This window comes from Ornithorhynchus anatinus, chromosome X5, assembly GCF_004115215.2.
Source record: "Ornithorhynchus anatinus isolate Pmale09 chromosome X5, mOrnAna1.pri.v4, whole genome shotgun sequence".
Taxonomy (NCBI): domain Eukaryota; kingdom Metazoa; phylum Chordata; class Mammalia; order Monotremata; family Ornithorhynchidae; genus Ornithorhynchus; species Ornithorhynchus anatinus.
Window position 1 is genome coordinate 63,209,341 of NC_041753.1, and position 12,416 is coordinate 63,221,756.

A 12,416-nucleotide genomic window follows, 5' to 3' on the forward strand; every position below is an offset into this window, starting at 1 on the left:
TCTCAAGGCCATAATGTGAACCATAAAAAGGGATTGGGGGTTTTAGCGCTTAATGATTTCCAACTTAAAGTGCCAAAATGCAGTCAGATTTTAGTCATGTTCAATTTCCACAGAGGGTGACTCTTTTAAAAGAGGCCCCAATTCATGAAATGTAGCTTTAATCGAGCAACTCGGTGGCCATATCTGCACAGGGCAAAGCCCACTTCGTTGTCAAAAGAAATCCAAATCTGTCTTAATGGTGCAAATTAGTCCAGCATCTATAGTTTCACTCAAACCAAAAGGGGATTAATAAACTGTAAAGTTTGTTATAGTACACCCAGTTCTCCTCTATCACACGGGTTGCATTCTTGCAAAACGCCAAGAGAAGATGTGCCCAACACCACGCATTGTGCCGTATCCGGACAGGCTCAGGCTGTTGGACAGACATTCCCTAATCCCTGAACAGAGTTCTACCCAAAACGCAGAGTGGCAGAAATGAGTGCATTTCAGGATTGGCTTTAAGCAGTTATGCTCAGCCTATTTGGCCACAGGCTTTTGACCACGAGATATACTGTGTATCTTCCGAGTCTGGCCAGAATTGGAATGGGGGCGGGGGGCCAGGGCTCTGCCTTGCTCCTTTCACCCCACGTTGGTCTGCCTGAGTTCCGAGGGCTGCCTTGAGGCTCTCCAGAGTAGCAGCAAAATAGAGCAGTGCAAGTGCTTACTACACAGTACTGTGTACACACAGTAAGTATTCAATTAATACAATCAAATGAATGAATAGGGAGCCCAGGTGGAAACTGGATAAAATCCCAAAATGTTATCTTTTCCCTCAGGAGGTTGTGCCCTCCTGAGTGTGATTAATATATAACGTAACAATTAATATAATTTTGATGCTTCTTAAGCTCTTACTATGTGTCGAGCACTGTGCTAAGCACTGGGGTAGATAGAAGTTAATCAGGTTGCACACAGTCCCTGTCCCCCATGGGGCTCACCGTCTAAGTAGGAGGGAGTGGGATTTATCCCCATATTACAGATGAGGTAACTGAAGCACAAAGAAGTAAAGTGACTTGCCCAAGATCGCACAGCAACCACGTGGCAGTACCAGGATGAGAACCCAGGTCCTCTGACTCCCAGGCTTATGCTTTCTCCACCAGGCCACGCTGCTTAGTGGAATGTGACTGCAACCCCTTCAAAGCCTTATTGAGGGTGCACCTCCTCCAAGAGGCCTTCCCAGACTGAGCCCCTCCATTCCTCTTCCCCCACTCCCTTCTGTCTCACCCTGACTTGCTCCCTTTGCTCCCCCTCGCCCTGCCCCAAATCCTACAGCACTTACACACATATCTGTCATTTATTTATTTGTACTGATGTCTGTCTAACCCCCTCTAGACTGTAGGTTCCTTGTGGGCAGGAAATGTGTCTGTTTATTATTGTATTGTTCTCTTCCAAGCACTTAGTACAGTGCTCTGCATATAGTCAGCACTCAATAAATATGACTGAATTGAATGAAAAGCATCACCCTTCTCTCTGAAAGTGCTATCAGGGTACAAACAAAGGCAAGTGTTGCCCCATGCCAAGTCTGCTTATACTTTTCCACATATGGGACCATGGGAGAAAGACCTGGCTACTCTGGGAACTGCGTTCCTTTGTCCAGAAGTAGGCAGTCATGATGCGCATCCTACAGAGAGGCACAGTCAAGGGGGAGTAGTCCCTGAAATTATCAGGGACTGGGGTGCTCGCCTCCCCAGGGCATACTCTCTTTTCAGACCACTTATGGGGAGCAGAACACATAAGCACAGGAACGGTGTGCAATGCAACGGGGGGCTTGGGGCCGGGAGGTGGGGAGGGCCTGAAAGAGAAACTGATTCTCTCCCCTCCCCCATAGAAATGCAGGTATCAGGCCAGCCCACGCTCAAGGTCACAGGGTAGGAACAGGAGTTGAGGGAGCATAAAGTATCAATCCCCTCACTGATCTCCCTGCCTCTAGCCTCTCCTTCTGAACATTACTGGTGATCATCTTCTTAAAATGTTGCACAGCATACTTCTCCATTCTCTGCCAAACCTTCTTACGGTCGCCCATCTTCTTCTACTTCAAACAAAAGCACATTATCATTGGCTTCAAGGCTCTCCATTTTACATACTGGCTCTCCTCCCTTATTACGCTCCAGCTGGCACTCTTCGCTCTTTCCAAGCCCTCCTCCTCCCTCACACTGCTGGTCCCATAAAGGAATTTCCTTCTCCATTGAATCCACCAGACTTCGGCCCGCCCCTTCTTCAAAGCCCTCCTAAAATCCCACCTTCCCACCCCTGAGTCATATCAACTCATCTGCTGCCTCTAACACATATAATAGTCAACTGAGCTTCCGATTTTTTTAAAAATTTTGATTCCACTGCTTGTAAATATCTTTATGGCCATCTCTCCCGGTAGAGTGGAAACTCCTTGAGAGCAGGGAGCATGTCTTGTGTTTCTACTGTATTTCCCCAAGAGCTCAGGACAGTGCATTACACTCAGTAGGCACTCAAAAAATACCATTACTAGTATTACCATTTCCACTACTACTAAGGGAGAGGAGGAATTGTGAATTTAACCTATCTCTGGTCAAGTTACTACAAACACTTAAAAGAATATCAATGTCGCCAGTTTCCAGCTGAAAACACACAAAAATAACAGTTGGAGATCAAGCAGAAATTGAAATACTAAGTGGTAAGTGGAGGATGCATTCCAGTGGAACTGGGCAACTATCACTTCTTCCATTGAGGTGTGTGTGTTCTGGGGGGGCGGGGGCGGGGACCTGAATACGATTATAATCTAGGTTAGAGGGCAATCCACATGGTCCATTTGTCGCATTTCTAGAAAAAAAAAACTTTAAATTGCCATGACATTTATAGAAGAAAAAAAAAGAGATTTTCGTACCCTTGAGGAAACTTAAAATAATGCTTAATTACCTAGCTTAGGCAAGCTGAATAGATTTAAATGCAAAATAGATCCTCTTAGAAAATGGACTAACCTGGCAGTATATTGTTGCTTGAATTTAATGGTCACTTTCAATCTACTAAATAATAAATAATGAAAGAGAAACAAAGGAAAATAATATGTAAATTTACTACCGACCAGCATTATGCAAATTCGGTGAAGAGAAATGCAGTCTTCAGACTTAAGAGCTCCTGGAACTTGGTGAATATTGTTTGACAGTCATATCCCCTTACAAAATTCACCATTGTCTGTAAGGTTGCAGCAGGCAAAACTCAACCATAAAGGAAGCCTGGCTCCTTGCCCAGGTGGAGAATTGGGACATAGGAATGATGGAGAGGTGGCCATTGGAGACAATGGGAGAGTTGACAGATGAGCCAGCATAGTCTGTTGACTGGTTAGAATAAAATGAAATGGGAAGGAGAAACTACAGATACCTCTTTTAAAAATTATGCACAGATTGAGAGGAGTCTAGAAAACAGGAGGATTTTCAAGAAGCATAAGGAAAATGAAATATCCTCATTGAGATGCTGAACCAAGCCAAAGAAACTATTAACGATGATGATGATGATGCTAGTATTTGTTAAGCACTTATTATGTGTCAAGAACTGTTCTACGTGCTGGGGTAGACACAAGCTAATCATTCCTTCATTCAGTAGTATTTATTGAGTGCTTACTATGTGCAGAGCACTGTACTAGCGCTTGGAATGTACAATTCGGCAACAGATAGAGACAATCTCTGCCCAGTGACGGACTCACTGTCTAATCGGGTTGGACGCAATCCATGTCCCACATGGGCTGACAGAATGATTAATCCCCATTTTACAGATGAGGGAACTGAGACATAGAAAAATGAAATGACTTGCCCAAGGTCACATAGTCAAGTGGCAGAGCCAGGATTAGAACCCATGTCCTTCCGACTCCCAGGTCCATGCTCTGTCCACTACACCATGCTGCATGACAGGGTATTCAGTATCCAAATTATCCCAGTAACTGGAACTGAGGTAAATTACATCATCAAAAGTTTGGCTCATCAAACAGAAGTGAACACAAAGATTGCTCTAGAAGCACCAACACAAAAAAAAAAACCAAGCTATCCTGATGGCTTCTGGAATTGAACAAGCTAAACTATTCCTAGGCAATTCAGGATCCTAAAAAGGCTTGTTCCCCAAAGTGTTATGCAGGGCTTGATATGGAAATAGATGAGACGAGATGTCACCCCACTTCTCAGAAGGGAATGAAAGCTTCCTACTACCTCTTAGGGGTTAAGCTTGGGCCTATGGATGAACCATCACACTGCCCCATTTTTCCGGTTGAAGTGTCACACAAACCAATCTCCTTCCTCTTTGTCTCCCTTCACACTTTGTTATGGCACTTTAGGCACTAGGTTCTAATGAGGATCACTAAAAGGTCAGACTAGAGAAAGCACCTGAAATTTTACACTATATACACCAGGGTGGCCTCCTTCCAAGAACCAGGCCTGTCCCTGTAATGAAGAATGTACCCGGCAGTCAAGAAAACACAAAACATAAAACTGATAACAAGTAGTACGGGACTGCTGCCAGACACTTTGAAACCTGTAATTCTACCAAACCTCTCCCTGCAACATCCATTTTCCCTCTTGATTGTGGATCTCACTGAATTAATCAAAGAGAAGATTGAGAAATAGCTGCAACGCCCCCTCCCCCTTTTCTACTTTTCTACAATAAATACGACTGAATGAATACTTCTAAACTCGAGCCACGTGGTGTCTCTCACGGCTTCTATCCTCCAATTCTCTCCTACATCTCCTTCCACCTAGTTTTTGATCCTCTCCCAAATCCAGTCCATACTTCACTCCACTGCCCGGATTATCTTTCTACAGAAACGTTCAGGGCATGTCACCCCGCTCCTCAAAAATCTCCAGTGGTTGCCTATCCACCTCCGTAACAGAACAAAAACTCCTCACCATTGGCTTTAAAGCTCTCCATCACCTCGCCCCCTCCTACCTCACCTCTCTTCTCTCCTTCTACAACCCAGTCCGCACACTTCGCTCCTCTGGTGCTAACCATCTCACTGTGCCTCCATCTCACCTGTCTCACTGCCAACCCCTGGCCCACGTCCTACCTCTTGCCTGGAACGCCCTCCCTCCTCAAATCTGCCGGACAATTATTCTCCCTCCTTCAAAGCCTTATTGAAGCCACATCTCCTCCAAGAGGCCTTCCAAGACTAAGCCCCACTTTTCCTCATCTCCCACTCCCTTCCGACCCTGACTTGCTCCCTTTGCTCTTCCCCGCCTCCTCGCCTCACAGAACTTATCTGTAATTTTATTTATTCATATTGATGACTGTTTATTTGACGTCTGTCTCCCCAGCTCTAGATTGTGAGCTCATTGTGAGCAGGGATCCTCTCTCCCTATTGCTGTATTGTGCTTCCCCAAGCGCTTAGTACAGTGCTCTGCACACAGTAAGCACTCAATAAATACAACTGAATGAACAAATGCGATTGAATGACAGAAACCAGGCCTGTGAAGGGTCTCACCCACTTACACAAGGACAAACCAGACAGATTTTTGCTCTGATCCAGTCTTTAACCACTGCTCTCTGACCTGGATATCGAAGACTCCAGATAACCGCACCTCTGACCCTTCTGGTTGCTCTTTCGGCAATTCCTCCTCTGCTTGACTACCTCTGGTAGAAGGAGCCTTCGGGGGTTCTCGCCTCAGACCCCCTTTCGATGGTATTTGTTAAGTACTTACTACCTATCAAGTTCTAAGGGCTGAGGTAGGTACAAGTTAATCAGGTCAGACACAGTCCTTGTCCCACACGGGGCTCACCGTCTAAATAGGAGGGAGGGCAGGTTTTGAATCACCATTTTACAGTTCAGGAAACTGAAGCAAAGAGAAGTGAAGTGACTTGTCCCAAGTCACACAGCAGGCAACTGGCGGAGCCAGAGTTAGAACCCAGCTCTTCCGACTCCCAGACCCATGTTCTTTCCACTAGGCCACACTTCTTCCCCTGAATGTGACTTAATCGATTTGTCGTCTCCGATTTCCTCCTGGAGCGTCTTGTATTTCAGTTTTTTTATTCTTACAATGCCATAGCTACTCTAGACTGATTGTCTACTTTGGCTAGAATGAGATGGCAAGCGAGAGCAAATATACACTCAAACAGTCGGGCTAGTCCCTTTAGTGACAATGGCCAAGCAATAGCCAGCATTAGGACTGTAGCTTTAGAATCAAGCTAGGAATTTCTCCAGTACCGCTTGTGTTGAGGAGTAGGGTAGGGAGCAGAGGTGCAGAAAGAACATCTGCTTCAGCACAGGGATTAAATCTGAAAACTCCCAAGGGACTCAGGGCAAATATGATTCACGTGGGTGATGTTTGCTTTCTCCTGTATTCCCTCCCTCCCTCCCGGAACTGAGCATACCCAGTATCCACAGGAAGATTTTGCTTGCAAGTAGAATGCTATGGTGCTATGGTTATTCTCTCTTTCCAATGTTTGCATTACCTAGATGGCAGGCAACGAACCATGGAGAGCAATGAACCATATAGGCGGGGAGGGGGAGGGGGGCGGGGGGGAACAGGAATGACACCTCTCATAACAGCTATTTAACAGATTAGTTCAAACAATTCTTCTCTCTAGAGTGCTCTACCAGGGAGATCCCATTTGTTCCTAAGGAAGCACAGACTGTGCCTATATGCTTTTTGGAATGAAGCGTTGCCCTTGAATAGACACCGGCTCAGAATCTGTCATCTGAGTAGCATTTAGGGTCATTGTATGTGTCATGACCAGAGCACAGATGATTTTGACCAGATGTTTCCTCACAGAGGATTGAGAGATAGACTGAAACCCTGCCACCCCCACCCCCCAGGCAGAAGATGATCTTACAAAGACATAGGAAGAGTTCAAATTGTGGAAAAGGAAAGAGGTAGTCAGTTATTAGTCATCTGATCCACAATGCTGGGTGTATTGGCTGGATCTTAGCAGAAAGATTATACCCAAGGAGTAATCTTTGATTGTAATGCTTCTTAAATGACCATTTTTTCACCATTCACAGGATCCCCCCTAGATCCTGAATGTGACCTAATTGATTTATCCCCTCTAATTTCCTCCTGGGGCATTCATACTTAAGGATTTTGTTTTTATTGTGGTCAACTTTCAATTGTCCAATTGGTGGGTTATCAGTGCATTTTCCCATTTGACCTAGTTTGGAAGCATTTTGTTGTCCCTTTGCAACAACAGGAAAGGATGGACCAAGGAAAACACAGGAGGAAAAACTGTATTTTTTCCTTGTTAGCAATTTTGGTAAAAAAAGGTTTCTTGGGCAAGAAGGTAGAAGTGATTGGCTAGAAGGAGGCTTTTGGAGTATTTGTCTATTTCATGCTAGGTATCACAAGATTGCCAAAGGTGGTTTCTTAAAAATAAAAATAATAATAATAATGAAGATGTGAGATGAAGAAATTTTTAAAAAATATTACCATCTTATACAGAACCTTAGTCCACAATACGTTTACACCAATTATATCATTTTTTTTTCTCAATGTCTGTGAAACATGGGGGAGGACAGGTATTATTAAACCAATCCAAATGAAATGCAGAAAAATTAGAAGAAGGTTCAAGCTTACCTTGATCTCAGTTCTTAGGGTAAAAAAGAAAACAAACTATTTACTTTATAAAAAATTGTACCTCCAAATTCAATTTATAGAGCTGAATTGAAAAGTGTGTCATTTGGATATTCACCACAACATATTTGTTTAGCTACTTTGTATGGTTTAATAATTCATAGGTATATGTCTAAGAAGTCTATCAATAAATTATGAAAGATAGAATATCAGATTGCCTGTGAATGACTCATCTCAAAGGCTACATTGGCAAGATATGCAAAAGCCCTTCCAAAGGGGAAGCTGATAAAATATAATGGGCAGAGTAAGAATCGTAACAAGTGAACAATTTAACTCTTTGAGTCACTAAGAATCCAATTTTGATTTTGAAAGTATGAGGAGGTTAAAAGGAGACAAGAAACAAAACAAAATTATCATTGTTAATTCTCCATATTTTCATGTAGAAAAAAAGCTTTCATCATTGCATAGGCTTTGAAAGGAAAGAGCCTTTAATCCAAAGTTAGAAAAGTTGTTTGATCTAGAGCAGGAGTTTCAAGGTATCACCAGAAGACCAGCACCCACATTACAAACCTGCCCCTTCTCTATCGCTCACATCTTCACATCTCAGTCCCTCCTCATATCCAGATTCCGCCCTTCCCCAAACACACGCGCATGCATGCCCGCACACACACATGCAAATTCTACATATATGGGGGGGGGGGACGGGCTTGGGAGTCAGAGGTCATGGGTTCGAATTCCGCTGCCACTTGTCAGTTGTGTGACTTTGGGCAAGTCACTTAACTTCTCTGGGCCTCAGTTCCCTCATCTGTAAAATGGGGATTCATTCATTCATTCAATAGTATTTATTGAGCGCTTACTATGTGCAGAGCACTGTACTAAGAGCTTGGAATGTACAAATCGGCAACAGATAGAGACAGTCTCTGGCCACTGACGGGCTTACAGTCTAATCGGGGATGAAGACTGAGCCCCATGTGGGACAACCTGCTTACCTTGTATCTACTCCAGCGCTTAGAACAGTGCTCGGCACGTAGTAAGCGCTCAACAAATACTATCATTATTATTATTGTTATTATGAGCAACAGCATGGACTAAAGGGCCTAGGTTCCAATCCCAGCTCTACTACTGGCTAGCTGGGTAATTTTGCACAAGTCACTTCACTTCTCTGTGCCTCAGTTTCCTCAACCATCAAACGGGGATTAAATACCCTTCTCCTTTCTTCTTAGAATGAGAGCCCCTCGTGAGACGAGGTCTGTGTCTGACCTGACTCCCAGCACTTAGTACAGTGATTTGTACTCCACACATGGTAAGTGCTCAAAAAAGACCACCGATTGATTGACTGGTCTCTGGTGCTTTGGCCCAGTATCGGCATTATTTGGCTGTTACTTTGGCTCTGCGTGGCTTTTGAGAGTAAGAGTCTTGCTTCTACCTGCACTTTATCGTAACCCTGTAACCCTCCTATTCACTTGGTGCACCCACTGCCCCAGCGAGAACACGACCGACGGGGACGAAAGTGAAAGTCGCTACGTGGAAACCACTAGCACTCGAATCCAATCCTTCATATAGGTTCTTGGCTTTGGGATCTTTGTGACTGGACCAAGGCTCATCATTCATTCAATCGTATTTATTGAGCGCTTACTGTGCGCAGAGCACTGTACTAAGCGCTTGGGAAAGTACGAAGCAATGATAAACAGTGGCATTCCCTGCCCACAAGGAGCTCACAGTCATCCTTTATTTACAACAGGGGTCTCCAACATCATCATCATCACCATTCTCATCACTGTTCCCCTACGGTGCTTTGCAATATCCCAAGGCCTTCACTTAGCCCCAGATGTCAATCTTTGATTTAGAGAATAAGGCAGAGTCCTAAAGTGACTGGTCTTTCTCGCTGGCAGAGTCTGCATGGAGCCGAAACAAAAGACCGTTTGAAAAAACAAATCTCCAAAACTCATGTTTCTTAACAAGTGAAACTTCCTCTGCCATTGTCTCAATTTAAGCTGAAGTGGGAGAGGCTGGGGGTGGAGGACCTAGCCAATCAATCAATGGTAGCAGGTTTTCTTTTAGTTCCTAGGGGTTGAAGGCCCAAAAAATGGAATTAGTTTGTGCTGAGATTGTATATTGGGTGTGACTCCTGATGGGGGAGAGGTGGGTAAGAGGGGTGTCTCCTATCAGGTCCTTATCTGCTTTCATTACTTATCAACTAATGTGTGAAGTTTTATCTGTCAGGAAGTACTAATTTGGACAAAGAATAAACTGGGAACAGAAGGGATTCTCATATTAATCTCCACTTGGAGAGAACCTGTTGACACCTTTGCTTTCATCCTTTGCTTAAGCAGCAAAAGTGTCACCTCCCTCTGTTCTGAGTCAACAGAAGGCAGACATTCATTGGGTATTATTTTTCCTCACCTTCCCAGGAAAACAGCAACAGGCAGCACGGTAAGGGTACAGGACTTTAGGGTGAGTGGAAAATCCTGGTCTGCAGTCTGTCGATCAGACAGCCATGCTAAACAAACAGAAGGGCTGACTCTGAAAAAGGATGAGTGCTGTGGATTTCCAGAAACGTCCTCTTTTTCTGCATGAAGAAATCCCCAAAGATGTTTGCTTGATGTTGGGATTTTTTTTTAACCCAGGCAAATTTCTGTCAAAAACAGTTACTTCCATCATACACATACATCCTCTATAAATCAATAAAAATGCAAATCCCTTATAGTAAAGCCACCAATTGGCTCTGACCTTGGACAACTTGCTAAACTTCTTAATCTCCTAAATCCAACATCCCTGAATTCCTCCCCCTCTCCCACTTCTATTGATAACACCACCATCTTCCCTATCCCAGAACGCTGCAACTTCGGGGTTAGCTTCAATTCCTCCCTATCTTTCATATTCAGTATACTGCCACATTCTACTGCCAAATCCTGCCAGTTCTTCCTGTACATCTCCTGAATCCACCCTTTCCTATCCAACCAAACTGCTACAATTCTGGTTCAACTTCTAACCTTGTAATAATAATAATAATAGTAATGGTGTCTGTTAAGCGCTTACTATGTGCCAAGCACTGGTCTAAGAGCTGGGGTAGATACAAGGCAACCAGGTTGGAGACAGTCCCTGTCCCACATCGGGGCTCACAGTCTCAATCCCCATTTTACAGATGAGGTAACTGAGGCACAGAGAAGCTAAGTGACTTGCCCAAGTCACACAGCTGACAAGTGGCAGAATGGGATTAGAACCCATGACCTCTGACTCCCAAGCCCGTGCTCTTTCCCCTAAACCACGCTGCCTCTCTGTATTCTATCCCCATTCCTTCACTCATGATGTTTCCCCCAGCTTGGAACTCCCTCCTTCCCCAAATGAGAAAGACCCCAGCTCTAACCACATTCAACTCCCTCCTAAAATTCCACCTCCTCCAACAAAGCTTCCCTGATTAATTTCTCAGCACCCTGAGCCATATGCCCCCCCTCAACCAACTCTCGCCCTTTTGAACTTGTTTATACCTATCCTCAGCACTCGTGCATATATGTTTATTAAATTATTTGACCACTCTAGTAAATATTTTTTGTTTGTCTCCCCCATTAGCGTGCAAGCTCCTAATGGGCAGGAAATGTGTCATTTTTTTTATTTTGTACTTTGCAAAGCCCTAGTACAATGTACTGCACCAAGTGGGTCCTCGATATAGCTTACTATATGTTAACTATACATATAAAACTATATATATATATATATATATATATATATAAACTATGTAAACTTTATAATGATATAAAACTATATAACCTATATATGTATAAATATAGTTTACTATATAGTAGTTTACTACTAAATATTGCTATAGTATTTGATAATGATGATTATGGTACTTAAGTGCTTATTAGGTGCCAAGTACTGTCCTAAATGCTGGGGTAGGTACAATTGTCTCATAGGGGTGTTAAGATGAGCGCTCTCCTGGGAGAAATTGCTTTGAGATCTTTCAAAAAAATTGCCACTAGGAGGAATTTTTAACTGAGAATATTATGCCAATGAACTCCTGCAACTCTTGTACCCTCAAGCATATCAGCTGATTTCTTTTATTTTCTTAAAAAAAATGAATAGACAGTTCATCTTTGAATGCTTTGTTAAGCAAAGTAATCCTCTTACAGTACTTAATCTGCCTATGTTTGAACAGATAATAAACTGTGTTTAGCATTCTACTGAAGCCTTTATACCAACTGAAATAAATCTAATACACAACTCACCAAATATGTGACAAATTCAAGGTACACAACACTACAATAAACCCTCCATTGGGACTCTAAATTCATGCCTGGCATCTAGGCAGAACTTCATTCAAAAGTCAGCTTTGGCTTTGGATTTCATCTACCCAATACATATTAACTGTGCATTGCTCAAAAAAACTTTACATGAAATTAACTTATTAAAATGATTCTTATGCGCACGGTGCCACAAATTAACACTGTATCCCCATGTGTCCAATGCATAATAATAAACTGAAAGTGAGCAATTACAAGCTACAAAAGCCATAGTTCTATTTTTGTTCAGAAATTTGGCAAAACATAAACAATTTAATTTCCTTATCCCCTAGTCCTAGATCGAGTGATCATGAAAATTCTAGTTTCATCATTTTTCTTACTGTGGAGACTTGGGAAACAGTCATGTCATCACCCGGAAGAGAAATTCAGCTGGATTCCACTGAAAAGAAGAGCAGCAACTGGAATCACATAGAATGTGGTCTTTTCTCTATAATTTGTGCAGCTGAACTGCACACCCACGAAGCAGAATTTGGAGAGCACTGACGTCTTTCTAGTTAGTGAAAGCTCATCTTCCTTTTCTTCAATGAACATATTCAGGAAGAGAGAAAAAAAAGTGCAAGAT

General features: G+C 43.1%; 1 protein-coding gene across 4 annotated transcripts in view; it reads right to left on the reverse strand.

Annotated features, from left to right (window-relative positions):
• LOC100080691 (guanine nucleotide-binding protein G(q) subunit alpha) overlaps positions 1-12,416 on the reverse strand; it is a 318,304-nt gene that overhangs the window by 229,360 nt on the left and 76,528 nt on the right. The gene's annotated exons all lie outside the window — the stretch shown is intronic.